Source organism: Lissotriton helveticus, chromosome 3_1 (assembly GCF_964261635.1).
Source record: "Lissotriton helveticus chromosome 3_1, aLisHel1.1, whole genome shotgun sequence".
In the NCBI taxonomy this organism is placed as follows: Eukaryota; Metazoa; Chordata; class Amphibia; order Caudata; family Salamandridae; genus Lissotriton; species Lissotriton helveticus.
The window spans coordinates 2,100,362,726-2,100,379,062 of record NC_136061.1 but is presented as its reverse complement, the minus strand read 5'-3'; positions in this window follow the sequence as shown (position 1 = coordinate 2,100,379,062).

The window sequence follows — 16,337 nt, the reverse complement described above, 5'->3', positions numbered from 1 at the left end:
GACACAAAAACACATATACAGGTAGAGAGAGACACACAAATACACGCATATTCAGGGAGAGAGAGAGACACACACACACAAATGCATACAAATACAGGGATAGAGAAAGATACAAATACACATATATACAGCAAGAGAGAGAGAGACACACACACACACACATATACAGGGAGAAAGAGAGACACAAATACACATATATACAGTAAGAGAGAGCGACACACACACAAATACACAGACATACAGGGATAGAGAGAGACACAAATACACATATATACAGTAAGAGAGACACACACACACACACACAAATACACACATAGAGAGGGAGAGAAAGACACTCAAATACACACATACACTGGATGAGAAAGAGACACACACACAAATACATACAAATACAGGGATAGAGAGAGAGACAAATACCCATATATACAGTGAGAGAGACACACACACAAATACACACATATAACAGGGAGAGAGAGACAAATATACAATAAGAGAGAGACACACACACACACACACACACAAATGCACACATATACAGGGAGAGAGACACAAATACACATATATACAGTGAGAGAGACACACACACAAATACACACATATAACAGGGAGAGAGAGACAAATATACAATAAGAGAGAGACACACACACACACACACACAAATGCACACATATACAGGGAGAGAGACACAAATACACATATATACAGTAAGAGAGAGACACCCACACAAATACACACATATAACAGGGAAAGAGAGACAAATATACAGTAAGAGAGAGAGAGAGACACACACACAAATATACACATATAAAGGGAGAGAGACACAAATACACATATATACAGAAAGGCACATACACCCATATACAGAGAGAAAGACACACACACAAATACACACATATACAGGGAGAGAGAGAGAGAGAGACACACACACACACAAATACACACATATACAGGGTTAGAGAGAGACACAAATACACATATATACAGTAAGAGAGAGAGAGACACACACACAAATACACACATATACAGGGAGAGGGAGAGAGAGAGAGACACACACACACACAAATATACACAGGAAGATAAAGAGACACACAAATACACACATATACATGTAGCGATAGAGAGTGAGAGACACTCACAAACAAATACACACATATTAAAAGAGAGAAAGTCACACACACACAAATACATACATATATAGGGATGGAAAGAGATACAAATACACATACATACAGTAAGAGAGAGTGAGACACACACACAAATACAGACAGTATTTATTTATTTATTTAAGAAGTTTTGTATAGCGCTAGCCTGACCGGAGGGTATTGGAGCACTTCACATTGGTTACATAGCAGAGGAAAAGATAGTAGTACAAAATACAGTAAGGCAAGACAGTTCAGCAATAAAAATCACAATGACAATGCGGTGGAGGGTCCCTATCAAGATCTTGATTAACATCGAATCTGGGAAGGGAAGTGTGAATCTCAAGGCTCCAGCTGCTCCTATCTGTTCGTTAGGGATCGGTCAATGAAAAGGATTTTGAGCGGACTTTTGAATTTACCGAAGCACGGAATAGTTCTGATGTGAGGGGGAATAGAGTTCCAGATTTTAGGCGCGTTGCCGGTGAAGGACCTGACGGCGTTTTTGGTTTGGTATTTTTGAATACGGCAGCCTGCTCAGCAACCCCAAATAATCTTATGCCTAATCTCTGCTGATGATGGATAATAATCCAGAAACACGTGTCCCGAGATGGCCAGCACTAATCTGCACCCACCTGGTGAAACACTCGAGAGACTTTGCAATTATACACACTCGGCGAACTGCATCTACCATGATGCCTAGGGGCGAACCTGCTGGGAGGAGAAGCAGTGTGCTCCCACATCAGTTTCCTTTCTGTATGATGGTCCAAATTATTTTTTGTCAGTAATTTTCTCTCTGACTAGATCCCCAACTTTAGGGACCCAGATAGGTCTTGCCGTGACTGACTTGATTTCCCCAGTGGCGGTCCGCTTTACCTGGATATTGCTTTGTAGTGCCCTGGATTCATTTAGCTCCTGTAAAACATCCTAAAGTCAATGGATGTCAAAAGGTTTTTCATCTGCCACTGTGCCTTCACAATCCGGTTCAGGTAACCACATTCTCGTCCCAAATAGGACCTCATAAGGAGTGACACCCACAGAGAACTTCTTGGCATGTTATTCATTGCTCTTTGAACTCCACACAAATATTTTACCAAAATCTCACCTGAGCGTAATACTCTAGCTGCTAAAGACTGCTTTACGTCCCAGTTTTCCTCTCCACAACCGAATTTCGCTCTGGATGGTACAGAGAGGAGTACCGCAATGTTACACCCAAACCTCCCATGGTTTCCTTGTAAGCCCTGGAGCTAAACGCAGGACCACGGTCAGAATGTAATGTGCCAATTGCATATGTCCCTATAAAGACTCGCACATTTTTAATAACAGTTTGAGCGTCAGCCGAACGCTGGGCCACACCCATAGGAAACTAGAGCAGGAAGCCACTGCAACCATGATATACCTGTAAGCCCCAATTGTTTGGAAGGGGCCGCAGTGGTCCAAATAAACACACGTAAGTGGTTTGTTTGATATTAGCAATGGTGTCTGCGCTGGACGTGTTACGGTGGAGCCTTTCATTTGCTGACAGATGTCACATTTCCAGACATAATATTTAGTCAGTTTTGTTAATCCTGGCCACCAGTAGCATTGTTTCAGTAAGGAAACAGTCGCCATAACTTCTGTGTTTGCAGAACCTATACCCATCTGTGCTGCTAGAATTAAACCTAACCTGCGATCCATATTTGGCATTACTCTATCCCCCACTCCAGGAATCTGAGCAAATGGAACGTTGTTTGCATCTAACTTGTAGGAATACTTGAGTGGAAATATTGTCGGTACTGCTGAATTATTGCATATGGCAATAATCGCAACCATAATCTCACCGTCTAGTCTCATTTTTGAACGAGTGATTGCAGCTACGGAAGCCGTACAGCTCACTTCGCAGCTTTATCAGCCAACGAATTCCCTTCAACGTGAACGCCATCACATTGATGACTCAGTGTGTGTATCACGTGAGCCCTTGGTTGTTCGTTTTTCAACTCCACTACCTGTTCCCATAGCGTTTTGTGCTTAATTGTGCCACCTCTTGCATCTTTGAATCCATTTTGTTCCCAGTGGTATAAGTATTCATTGTATGACTGTAAACAGTAAAAGGAATCACACCAGTAACAAGGCTTTTAATTCTACTAGCAGTGACGTAAAGTCTCCTAGAGACTGAGTTTTAGTACAACTCGGATTAAATTTTCCATCCTGCATGTGCCCTTTAACAATTGTGCATGCGGCGCTGTATTGCTGTTTACTCCCAATGGCCGGCTGAGCAGATCCGTCAGTGTAAATTATATATTCATACTGATCTAGAGGCAATATTCCATTTTACAAGGTTTGTGGAATCCAATAACATTCTCCACTGGTCCCAATCAGGTTTTAGAGCCGGCTACTCCACAGAGTCTACTCTCTTAGGAGTTACCGAAACTATACGCCTGCTTCTGGATTAAGGGGAAACGGTGGCACTCATTCTATTAGATCTGAGTGCCGCCTTTGATATGGTATCTCATTCTACCCTTCTAAAAGCACTCCAGTCCATGGGAATTGTGGAATCAGCTTTTGAGTGGATCAAAAACTTCCTCACAAACAGGACTTTTCAGGTCTTCGCTCCATCGGCTTGCTCCAAGACCTATGCATCTCCGCATGGAGTGCCTCAGGGATCGATACTTAGCCCCATGCTATTTCATTTTTACGTCAGCAGTTTAGCTTCCATCGCGGAAGAGGCTGGGTTGTCAATCTTCTCCTACGCGGATGACACCCAGCTTCTCTTTTTACTATCCGCAAAGGATAAATCCAGTGTTTCTTCCCTATAGCTAGGGATGTCTAAATTCGCCAACTGGATGCACACTAACTGGTTAAAGCTAAATGGAGGAAAGATGGAGGTTTTGATCATGAGGAGGGATAAAGATCTCTGGGGCACGTACCACTGGCCGCCTGAAATGGGTGAACTTCCTAAACCAGTACAAACTGTACATAATCTGGGCATTGTGATTGACGATCAGCTGACCATGAAACAGCAAGTAGCGAAGGCCACTTCTATTTGCTTCACTATCCTAAAATGGCTCCGTAATATATTATGGATGATGCCTGAATCTTCTCAGAGAACAGTCATCCAGGCCCTAATCATGTCAAGGCTTGGTTATGGCAACGTCCTTTATCTTGGAGCTAACAGGGAGTTAGTACGTAAACTGCAGGTGGTGCAGAACTCTGCGGCCAGGCTACTTTGCCAGGTACCGAAAATATCCTCCATCACAGGCACTTTGCTTGATCTCCATTGGCTCGGGATTGAGCTATGGACGAAATATAGGGCCTTATGCTATATGCATAAGATTAAGCTAGGCACTGCACCCCACTACCTATGCTCCCTAGCTCAGAAATATCTTCCGTCCCGCCTACTTCGCTCCGCATGCCAAGCTAACTTCATAGTTCCTAGATTCAGACTTTCACGCATGGGGGGACATTCCTTCTCGTACCTGGCCCCAATGTTGTGGAACTCTCTACCTTCCCTACTTCGCCACGAAACTTGCCACAAAAGCTTTCGCAAAGGCCTCAAGACCTGGCTTTTCAACCAGTAACAAGCGTGTCCGATTGGCCGGCAATCTGTCCTGTGCACCAGGAAACCTCTGGGTAGCTGTGCGCATTATAAATTTTATTTAATAATAATAATTCCATTTGGGAAAGGATATTCTTGTTCGTATTGCAGGAATGATTGTGTTTTTAAACTTAGATCGTACCTGTATTCTACATCTGTTGCAGTAAGAGAATTAGCCTATTGTATCCATATCGGGTGCATGGCTTTTGCGTTTGGAACGCTAGCCTTTGTAGCAGCCTCTACAGCCGGCACCAGGGTTACGACAATTATTTGTTTTCCCTGAGCCAGTGCTCTTTCTCTCACTACAGCAATCTGTACTGGAGTCAGAATTTTTTCTGGGGATGCAAAATGCATCTCAGCATTTGTGTACTTGGTACTGTTTCACCCTCATTATATGTTAGGTAGGTGTATCCTGACTCACCAGCAACTATACGGATCACTAAGTTGCGTACATTTATGCGTGTCTGTAAGTGTTTTGAAGCTATCATATCAGCTAGTAGGGAACGAAGAATATCTGTGTGTTCCTGTGTCCATTGCCTAACTGAAAAGTCGGGTCTAATTAGATCATAGAAAGGTTTGACCCTTTCTGCTTAATCCAAAATGTATGTTTTGCCAAAGTTCAGGAATCCCAGTATTGATTGTAAATTGTTTTATGATGTTGGTGGTTGTAGCAGTGCACACTTTTCTAAAAAGTTAGCTGCAAGGCTTTTCCCTTCACTTGAAAGCTCATATCCCAGAAAAAAGACATTGAGGTGGGCTATGTTAAATTAAATTCGTATCCTTCAGACGCAAATCCCAATATTATGGTATTCACCCTGTTCAAGTGTTCCTTCAGGTCATCATCCGTTAGATAAATTTCTTCCATGTAGTGCAATGCCTCTTCATCCAGATTTTGAAGTAATTCAGTTACTCTGGCCAAAAACAACCCCAGGTTGTTCTTATACCCCTGGGGGAGGCTGCAAAATTGACGCTGTGAGCCTAACACAGAGCATGTGGTTAAATACCTGCTTTCAGGTGCTATATTTTGGCGAAAAGATATCCAGTGTTGTTTTGTATTTTTTCCGCACAATGTTACTCATTAATGCGCCACGGTGTGCATTTTGTACTGCAAATGTTTTTGTGCAAGTGTTTAAATGTCTGTAATCTAAAACTATATAATATAAGTTATCAGGTTTCATTACAGGAAACAAAGGATTTATTCATTTGAGAGGTACAAGTTTCAATCACCCCTTGGTACTCAAGTTGATCCAAGATCTCCTTGACCTGTTTTTTAGCTTCTTCCTTTGTTGGATACTGCCTCTGTGGAGCCGGAGTATTTTTTAATGGAATTATGTGGTGGGTTGAATCCTCATCCCATTTAACATGATTTTTATATAATGCCGCGGCCAGGGCTACCGCCCACTCCCATGCATATGTGTATTTTATATATTTGGGAACAGGGTTGGAAAAGGCTGGTAAAATTACTGTTTCTCTCCTAAGTCAGTCCATGACGAATGCTGGTGGCCAATCTTGTTCAGCTAATAGGATGTCATAACCAAACGTCAGGTTCTCCCAAAAGAGACCTCTAACTGTCCTGGGCTTCTCCCCGTCCATTTGGAGTGTTATATCTTACAACTTATGTGAGACACTTACCCTTGTATCAGGTGTTTCCACCGTGATATAATCATTCAAGTCTGCTATCACTAAAAATTCCATCAGGTTCTGGCGAGCTATTGTTCAGGTTTCAGGTTTTAAAGTCTTTATTTCGATTCAGAAAAAAATCATAAAAGACAAATAATAACAGACGTCGCTTAATTGAAAATACATAATCTTTAGGTTCATAAAACTAGTATTAAATATTAAATAACATAGAAGACAAACCTGAGGGGAAATTACTAAAATTAAAACACAAAAGTAAAAACAGGAGAGCTTACGAATAAATTCCAAACAGTGTTAGTAACATAAACAGAGATGGACAGTCCGATTTTGTGATGCTAAGTAGGTCATAGGGGAGCATTTACATGATCAGTAGGCTGTACAAAAATCTGATCAGGAAAAAAGTAAATCACAGCAATCACAATGGTTATGCTAAGGTTTCGACCTTATTATCCAGGCCCACCCCAGGTATTTAGCCAGGCACACTGAAATGACCTCTGAGGTGTTAGTTATTAATACACAGATGGCCTCGTCAGATTTTCTTATGGGCAGGCGCTGGAACAGTGGCTTTAACCATTTGGCTCTTGGTGCCAAATATCTAGGGCAGGCAAACAGAAAATGTCCTACGGTTTCCTTGTGGCCGGGGCACCATCTACAATGATCCGTAGTACTCGTTGTCCAACTTTTCGTAAATGTATTCAATGGCAAAGCACCCACCCTGAACTGATGGTAAAGTTTCCTGTCCAGTGTTTTGGAGATTAAATCCCAGTAAAGTTCACGGGATGAGTCCAGCTTAAAGGAAAGGAACCTACCCGTGAGATTGGTGGAGCTTGAAGCATTGACTCTAGTCTGACGAATCGTGGCCCAGTACAGTTCTTTAAAAGCTGGTTTGGATGGAAAGGTGCTAGTAGTGGGAGATGGCCAAAGCTGCTCTAGCCCCATATCCGTCAAAGTAGATTTTACCATTTTGAACCATTGGATTTTTCCTGAGCCCCCAAGTGACCTAACTTCAGCTACCTCATTAGCAAATAAGGTAAGTTCAGGGGTTATCCATAAACGCCTCCAGAAAGCAACCAGTCTGAATCTGGCCATCTCATTGATCGGGGGACAACCCATGTCCAGGCAGAGAGGGATAGAAGGGGACGACGGTGGCAGGCCCACCAGGTTACGCAAAAATGTGCATTGTATTTTGAACAAACCCGTAAGGTCCATGTAGCCCCGCAGATCTGCACCATATTAAATTGCTGGATTGATTTTGGCGTCATAGATCTTAAGCGCCGGAGAAACCCGCTTGGTGATGGATCTTTTTTGTTCGCTAAGTAGACAGCCGGTGAGGCGGGCAAGCTGTAGATGTTGTGCACCGACTTGAGCTTTCCATCTCAGGCGGCTGTCTAAAGTGACCCCCAGATATGTCATGTTCTCCACTTGGTCCAGTTTAACACCACTCATACTAACTGTGCACCGGACAGGGCGGTTCTTTGTTAGTACCATGAGCTTGGTTTTCCCGACGTTCACCTTGAGGTCGCTGATGACACAGAACTCCTCAAAGCGGTCCAACGCCCGCTGTAGACCGCAGCGTGTTCGGGAGAGGAGAAGGGTGTCATCAGCGAAGATGAGCATCGGGAATCGCTGTCCTGCTAGCATCGGGGCGTCCGTCGGGGTATCCTTAAAAAATTTGACCACTTGGTCAATAAACAATAAAAAAAGGGTTGGTGCAAGAACACACCCCTGACGGACACCTCGGGTTACTGGAAAGTGTTCCGTCACATGACCCTGGCCTCCCCATCTCACCCTCGCAAAATTGTCCTCATGCAATTTGATTATTAGGACAAGTAACTCCTCAGGCATTCCCAAGTTCCTCAAAACTCCCCACAGTTTGTCCCTCGGGACTAGATCGAACGCAGACTTCAGATCAATGAATGCTGCATAGATGGTGCCACCGCCAAGCTGAACCACCTTCCAGTAGATCAGACAGAATCTGAACACCTGATCGATGGTGCTCGTTCCTGATCTGAAGCCCGCCTGCATTGGAGATAGTATGTCCTCTAGTTCGATCCATCCTTGGACCCTACCCAGGATCATACGTGCAATGAGTTTTTGTGTTGTGTCGATGAGGCTAATCGGGCGATAGTTACCAGGAATAGACCTACTGCCCTTTTTGTAGATAGGTAATATCTCAGCCCCCTTCCAAGATTTGGGTATGCTTGCACCAGCAGCTATGGAATTGGCCACTTTAGTGAGATAGGGCGTCCACAAGGCGGGGTCGGTTTTGAACAGGTCGGCTGGTATAAGATCCATGCCTGGTGCTTTCCCTCGCATAGTAAGGCTTATGGCCAGCTCGACCTCTTTTTCCGAGAAAGTAATGATCTCGGTTTGCATGGGTGACTGTGGTACCATCGCCAGGAAGCTGGAGGGGTTGGGAATCTCGGCACAGAACTGGGTCAAATAAAATGTTACCCATTCCGCGGGGGACACATGGTTTACAGGGATGCGTGCATCCGGGTCCTTCCCCCACTTGACTATTTCCCAGAACTTGATGGAGTTATTTGATGTGGAAGCCTCCAATAGATCCGACCAATGCTTGTCCTCCCACTCCCGTTTGGCTTCCCACTGCGTTTTCCTATAGCTTACTCTAGCCTCCTTCACGGAACCCATAATCCGAGACTTGACTGCTTTAATGAGTTGGGTGTGGGCTTCCCTACATTTGTTGTTATACCATTTCTTAGGACAGATCGGTATTTTACGGTTTACCTGGGGCCGTGGTTGTGAGAGCAGGGATTTGAGGTCGGCAAAGCAACGATCATGGAGGTTTATAATGTAGTTGGCCGTTTCGGAATTGTCCCCCAACTGATCATATGCCAACATCTCACTATATGTGTTGCTAACCTTTGCGTTGACCTTATCCCTTAATGTGACATCCTCCATAATTTTGGACCATTTTAATCTCCTCCTATCATTGGTTAGGAGGGCGTCCCCAGTCTGTGAGGTACCGGGGTTCTCGGATCTTACTAAACCTGGTATCTTTAATTTTAGGGACAGGGGGTTGTGGTCACTTTCTGGACGGGGAAGTACTGCCATGTCCACCAGCAGGGGCCAGTCTCCTAGTTTTAACAGGATATAATCGATATGGCTTTTTCTTAACCCGTTATCGAATGTAAAATTCGCTTCCTGATCTGATTTTGCACGGCCATTAACAGCCCGAAGGCCCCTATTGAGACAAAGAGCCGTCCAATTCACCGCTGCCTCAGTTGTAATTACTGGTTTGATGGTCATCAGGTCAGGAATACCCCATACTGCATCTTCCGCGGAGCCCCAACTGTCCCCTGAGTCAGGTAATGGCTCGAAGGTACAGTTTAGGTCTCCAGCTAGGAGGGTGGCATGATCACTATCTAGGTCAGCTAGAATGGTATCCAATGTTTCCATCAGGGGAGGGGGGCGGCCTCCTGGCAATCCTCGGGCGTATATGTTAATCAGGATCAGATCCCGACAACCAATCTTACTGAGCTTAATGATGAGGAGATCAGGGTCTTGTACTGTAATTTCTGTGGAATAGAATCCCAGGGATTGTTTCACCCAAATCAGTAGGCCCCCTGAGGCTCTCCCTTTGGCACTTCTAATTGCAGGCTTAAAGAAGTTTATGTATCCCTGCCTAAATGTTGGTTCGGTTGCCCAGGTTTCCTGGAGTAGGATAATATCATATTTATCCATGAACTCCAGCCAGTCGTCAGAATGGATACGACTTTTAACCCCCGCAATATTCCAAGACACAAGGGTGAGTAATTCTGGGGCGTGGACCACAGAGGGTACCACGCCCGAGTCCAGAACTACTAGAGTGCCCTGACTGATCTCAGCGTCCCACCCATTTTTGGTGCACCCATTGGTGCTCTGATTTTCCCCTGTCTTCAAGGTGGCTTCCACTTCCCTTAAAGGTGATATGGGAATTCCTACTATTATTGAGGCCCCCATTCGCTCTTCCTCTATAATTACAGGCTCCGGGGGCTTATCGCTCGGCCTAACTGCCAGAGACCCAGGATTTACTGTGGGTTCGATTATGCAAGACCGAGATTGGAGTCAATCATTGGCCTCAAGATCGGATAATGGGCCAAATTGATTGAAAAGAAATGGGAAGTGCGAGGGTTGTAGAGTCCTCGTCGTGGGGTAGCTCCTGATGGTAGGTTGACCGTGTCTGGATCCCGTTAGGATACTACTCTGCCTATGTGGGTAAAAGTATGATAGGCCCAGTGTCTGAACATCCCCCTGTCTGGCAAACCTAGCTTTTCTGCTGATCATTTCCACCACCCAGGGGTCCTTAAACGAGATTAAGATGCAATCACCCTCCAGGTCTTTTGTGCCATGGCCCACCCAGTCAACCCTTCTTACAAACAGAATTTCAGTTGGCAAAGAGGGGGGTAGCGGTCGGTTTTTGTTTAACCAATAGGTCACCTTATTGCGCAGGTCGCCGAAAGTCTCCCTCTTGCCAGGTGGAAGGGGGGCTACACCAGTCAAAACTATTGTATATAGTGCAGCCTCAATAGGGAGGTCGGCCCGCGGGTTGGTATGCCTACGATGTTTTTCTACCAGAGGTTTTATGGTGTTACGGTGATGGTTAGCAAAAGGCCCTTGGGGGGGATGCCGGGGAGTATTCAAACTAGGTTGAACCAGAGAGGGTGGTTTAGTTGAGCGGGGTCTAGCAGGGTTTAGGCTATCTGTTTTGTCCGTGGGCTTCGTCCTATGCGTAAGTTGAGATGAGACCCCAGTTACGTTGTTTGATGTGGTCTTAGGATCTCCACCCCTCATAGGTCTGTTAGTTGCTACCCCAGGGAGTTTATTATTAAGGGAGGTGGAAGCATTTGTTGGCTTGGGGACTGGGTGTGTTGGTTTAGTCCCCCCTTGGCTCGGGCCAGTTAGAGATAGTAGTAGGGCTGAGTTCGTATTTACTACTGCCTCCAGGGTGTCTATTTTTAAGGTCATTAACCTGGTCCGCTCCAGAACAGGTAGTAAGAGATTTTTCATCAGGGCCTCAATCTTAACCAACAGTGATTCATCACTGTTTTGACAGGTGGGACATGGGTCAGAAGATCCTAAAGAGGTGAGGGAAGGGCATAAGACATTGGGAAATGTACTGGGACGTTGTTTATCACTAAGATTACCCATAGCTGGTGTTGTGGGATTGCCGTAGGGATTACCGGTGGTGTCTTTCACTTTTAGTTTAGGCATTTTGCATTCTCTCCCCCCCATATGGCTCGTGTCGTGCTTTCTCTTCCTTGTTACCATGTCGGTGCCTGCCGAATCCATGTGGGTCGGTCTAGTGGAAACAGTCTTTGAAGAATCGGAAGGTGAGTGGGGGATTTCTGAGGTATAATCTGACTCAAAGCTAACCTGGGATGCGGTTTCTCTACTTGCCTCAAGGTCATCCAGGTGGTGTTCAACATGGACAGGTGTATGTACAGGAGAATCAACCCCCTCACTATCCATATGGACTAAGGCCTCGGTGGTAACTGAGTGGATACAGTTAAAGGCTGCATGAACTTGTGCCACGGGGCTAGGGATCGTGGCCAGCCTACCCAATGAAGAGCGCTTTCCACTGAGTAAGTCAAGTGAAAGACGTTTTTCTACCATAGCGATTTCTTTTTCTAGTATTCCTGTGGCACGAGTAATAAAAGCATCTAATGGCCCTGAAACCACACCTTTGGGAGTTTGGACTTGAACTATGCGTGTTTTGCCTGAACGTAATGACATATTTTCTACGTGGCACCAATAGAGCAAATTGTAACTAGACACGCTATTTACACAAGATGATTATAATAACATAAAAATCCTCGCAGACAATAAAAATGTTTCTTGAGTCCAGGCGCTCGGGGTTTTAAAATAGATGAATAGAGGTTAACTGTCCCGCCTACCTTGGGTGTATCACAAAACCAATATAGGGGTTATGGGCCGGGGCCGTCCTCTGCCGTCCTCGAACGGCCTCAAACGGCCCAGTCTTTGCCCAGTCTTCGCCCGGGCTGCGTCCCGCGCTGCGGGAATCGGAGGTTGTAATATAGGGGGCGTGGGGGGCGGGCCAGCAGGGAGAGCGGACCGGAAGCTATCCGTCGGTCTTGCAGGGACTTCTGGGTAATGAAGTCCCCGCACGCTCGCAGCCCTGCTGTGGCCTCACACCCGGTGCCGCCTTACTGCCACAAACAAACAGTGCTCCGCAATCAGGATGTCCGTCGCTCAAGGCGAAGCGGCAGCCGCGGAGCGGGTGCTGCGAGGAGTTGGCCGGTGCGCTGATGCGCTTGATGAAGTGGTGCTGTGCCTCCCAAGTTAGAACCAGGAACCGTCGCAGAAAATAGTAAGTGTCCCACAAGTTGGAGGTCGGAAGCACCTTTTAGAGAGCCTCAGAGGGGCGGGGGGCGGGCCAGCAGGGAGAGCGGACCGGAAGCTATCCGTCGGTCTTGCAGGGACTTCTGGCTAATGAAGTCCCCGCACGCTCGCAGCCCTGCTGTGGCCTCACACCCGGTGCCGCCTTACCGCCACAAACAAACAGTGCTCCGCAATCAGGATGTCCGTCGCTCAAGGCGAAGCGGCACCCACGGAGCGGGTGCTGCGAGGAGTTGGCCGGTGCGCTGATGCGCTTGATGAAGTGGTGCTGTGCCTCCCAAGTTAGAACCAGGAACCGTCGCAGAAAATAGTAAGTGTCCCACAAGTTGGAGGTCGGAAGCACCTTTTAGAGAGCCTCAGAGGGGCGGGCCAGCAGGGAGAGCGGACCGGAAGCTATCCGTCGGTCTTGCAGGGACTTCTGGGTAATGAAGTCCCCGCACGCTCGCAGCCCTGCTGTGGCCTCACACCCAGTGCCGCCTTACCGCCACAAACAAACAGTGCTCCGCAATCAGGATGTCCGTCGCTCAAGGCGAAGCGGCACCCGCGGAGCGGGTGCTGCGAGGAGTTGGCCGGTGCGCTGATGCGCTTGATGAAGTGGTGCTGTGCCTCCCAAGTTAGAACCAGGAACCGTCGCAGAAAATAGTAAGTGTCCCACAAGTTGGAGGTCGGAAGCACCTTTTAGAGAGCCTCAGAGGGGCGGGGGGCGGGCCAGCAGGGAGAGCGGACCGGAAGCTATCCTACGGTCTTGCAGGGACTTCTGGGTAATGAAGTCCCCGCACGCTCGCAGCCCTGCTGTGGCCTCACACCCGGTGCCGCCTTACCGCCACAAACAAACAGTGCTCCGCAATCAGGATGTCCGTCGCTCAAGGCGAAGCGGCACCCGCGGAGCGGGTGCTGCGAGGAGTTGGCCACGGCGCTGATGCGCTTGATGAAGTGGTGCTGTGCCTCCCAAGTTAGAACCAGGAACCGTCGCAGAAAATAGTAAGTGTCCCACAAGTTGGAGGTCGGAAGCACCTTTTAGAGAGCCTCAGAGGGGCGGGGGGCGGGCCAGCAGGGAGAGCGGACCGGAAGCTATCCGTCGGTCTTGCAGGGACTTCTGGGTAATGAAGTCCCCGCACGCTCGCAGCCCTGCTGTGGCCTCACACCCGGTGCCGCCTTACCGCCACAAACAAACAGTGCTCCGCAATCAGGATGTCCGTCGCTCAAGGCGAAGCGGCACCCGCGGAGCGGGTGCTGCGAGGAGTTGGCCGGTGCGCTGATGCGCTTGATGAAGTGGTGCTGTGCCTCCCAAGTTAGAACGAGGAACCGTCGCAGAAAATAGTAAGTGTCCCACAAGTTGGAGGTCGGAAGCACCTTTTAGAGAGCCTCAGAGGGGCGGGGGGCGGGCCAGCAGGGAGAGCGGACCGGAAGCTATCCGTCGGTCTTGCAGGGACTTCTGGGTAATGAAGTCCCCGCACGCTCGCAGCCCTGCTGTGGCCTCACACCCGGTGCCGCCTTACCGCCACAAACAAACAGTGCTCCGCAATCAGGATGTCCGTCGCTCAAGGCGAAGCGGCACCCGCGGAGCGGGTGCTGCGAGGAGTTGGCCGGTGCGCTGATGCGCTTGATGAAGTGGTGCTGTGCCTCCCAAGTTAGAACCAGGAACCGTCGCAGAAAATAGTAAGTGTCCCACAAGTTGGAGGTCGGAAGCACCTTTTAGAGAGCCTCAGAGGGGCGGGGGGCGGGCCAGCAGGGAGAGCGGACCGGAAGCTATCCGTCGGTCTTGCAGGGACTTCTGGGTAATGAAGTCCCCGCACGCTCGCAGCCCTGCTGTGGCCTCACACCCGGTGCCGCCTTACCGCCACAAACAAACAGTGCTCCGCAATCAGGATGTCCGTCGCTCAAGGCGAAGCGGCACCCGCGGAGCGGGTGCTGCGAGGAGTTGGCCGGTGCGCTGATGCGCTTGATGAAGTGGTGCTGTGCCTCCCAAGTTAGAACCAGGAACCGTCGCAGAAAATAGTAAGTGTCCCACAAGTTGGAGGTCGGAAGCACCTTTTAGAGAGCCTCAGAGGGGCGGGGGGCGGGCCAGCAGGGAGAGCGGACCAGAAGCTATCCGTTGGTCTTGCAGGGACTTCTGGGTAATGAAGTCCCGCACGCTCGCAGCCCTGCTGTGGCCTCACACCCAGTGCCGCCTTACCGCCACAAACAAACAGTGCTCCGCAATCAGGATGTCCGTCGCTCAAGGCGAAGCGGCACCCGCGGAGCGGGTGCGGCGAGGAGTTGGCCGGTGCGCTGATGCGCTTGATGAAGTGGTGCTGTGCCTCCCAAGTTAGAACCAGGAACCGTCGCAGAAAATAGTAAGTGTCCCACAAGTTGGAGGTCGGAAGCACCTTTTAGAGAGCCTCAGAGGGGCGGGGGGCGGGCCAGCAGGGAGAGCGGACCGGAAGCTATCCGTCGGTCTTGCAGGGACTTCTGGGTAATGAAGTCCCCGCACGCTCGCAGCCCTGCTGTGGCCTCACACCCGGTGCCGCCTTACCGCCACAAACAAACAGTGCTCCGCAATCAGGATGTCCGTCGCTCAAGGCGAAGCGGCACCCGCGGAGCGGGTGCGGCGAGGAGTTGGCCGGTGCGCTGATGCGCTTGATGAAGTGGTGCTGTGCCTCCCAAGTTAGAACCAGGAACCGTCGCAGAAAATAGTAAGTGTCCCGCGAGCTATTGTTACTTCTGCCGCACTGTCTAGATCTGGTTTCTGGTTTCTTTTTTATGTTTTTTGTTGTCCCACTTTTTTTTAGAAGAAGCAGGTGTCTATTTAAAGGTGTCCTTATCGGGACTACTCATTAGTTATGGTTTTAATGCTTTCCCACTCAAACTGTGTCTGCCTAACTCTGCGTATGCAGATCCAATTAATTTAGGCAATTCATTTTCCTGTTGTAAAGGACTGAACTTCCTTAGGCATTGACGGATTGCCACTGATTATGCTTCCCCTTTAATATTTGCTAGTATTATAGCTGATACCTGGGCATAATTACCTAGTAATTTCATCCCTAAATTCAGAGCTGGTTCTGCTCCGTACTCATTTTATTTTGGTCTTAATACATCTGGTATTACGGCTAATGATGGGATACCATGAGTTCTGGTATATATGGCAGCAAAAACTGTACCCCAAGAGGTACAATCCTTTATCTGTGGTGTTATCCCCATGGGAAAGCAGATTATTAGCATTCTGGGCTTTTCATAAGGGCTACTATTCGGTAATACTGCTTCTAGTTGTGTTATTTTCTGAGCTACCCAGAATGGTATTTGTTTACGTTTTGCTGGCATTTTACCCATTACTGCGTGTAACATTTGTGGTGTCATTTTAGTTGCTGTATTTTGAACAGGAGTTCTGTTTGCTGTAGCCATTGTTGGCTGGACTGTGAGTGTCCTCATGACAAACTGTGTCATGTTTCTGTAAATGTGTATTAATTCTTTGTGAAGTATAAGTAAGTCTCCTCCTGGCATTGTTTCAATGTCAGGATGTGCTGTGTAGGCCGCTAATATTGGCCATGTAGCTCCTTTTCTTCTGAGCGGACCGAGTTTTACTCTGTTCCTTGTATGGGAGAGGGCACCTTTAAACCAGTATAAATGCTGCTGGTAAGTGAGCAGAACTT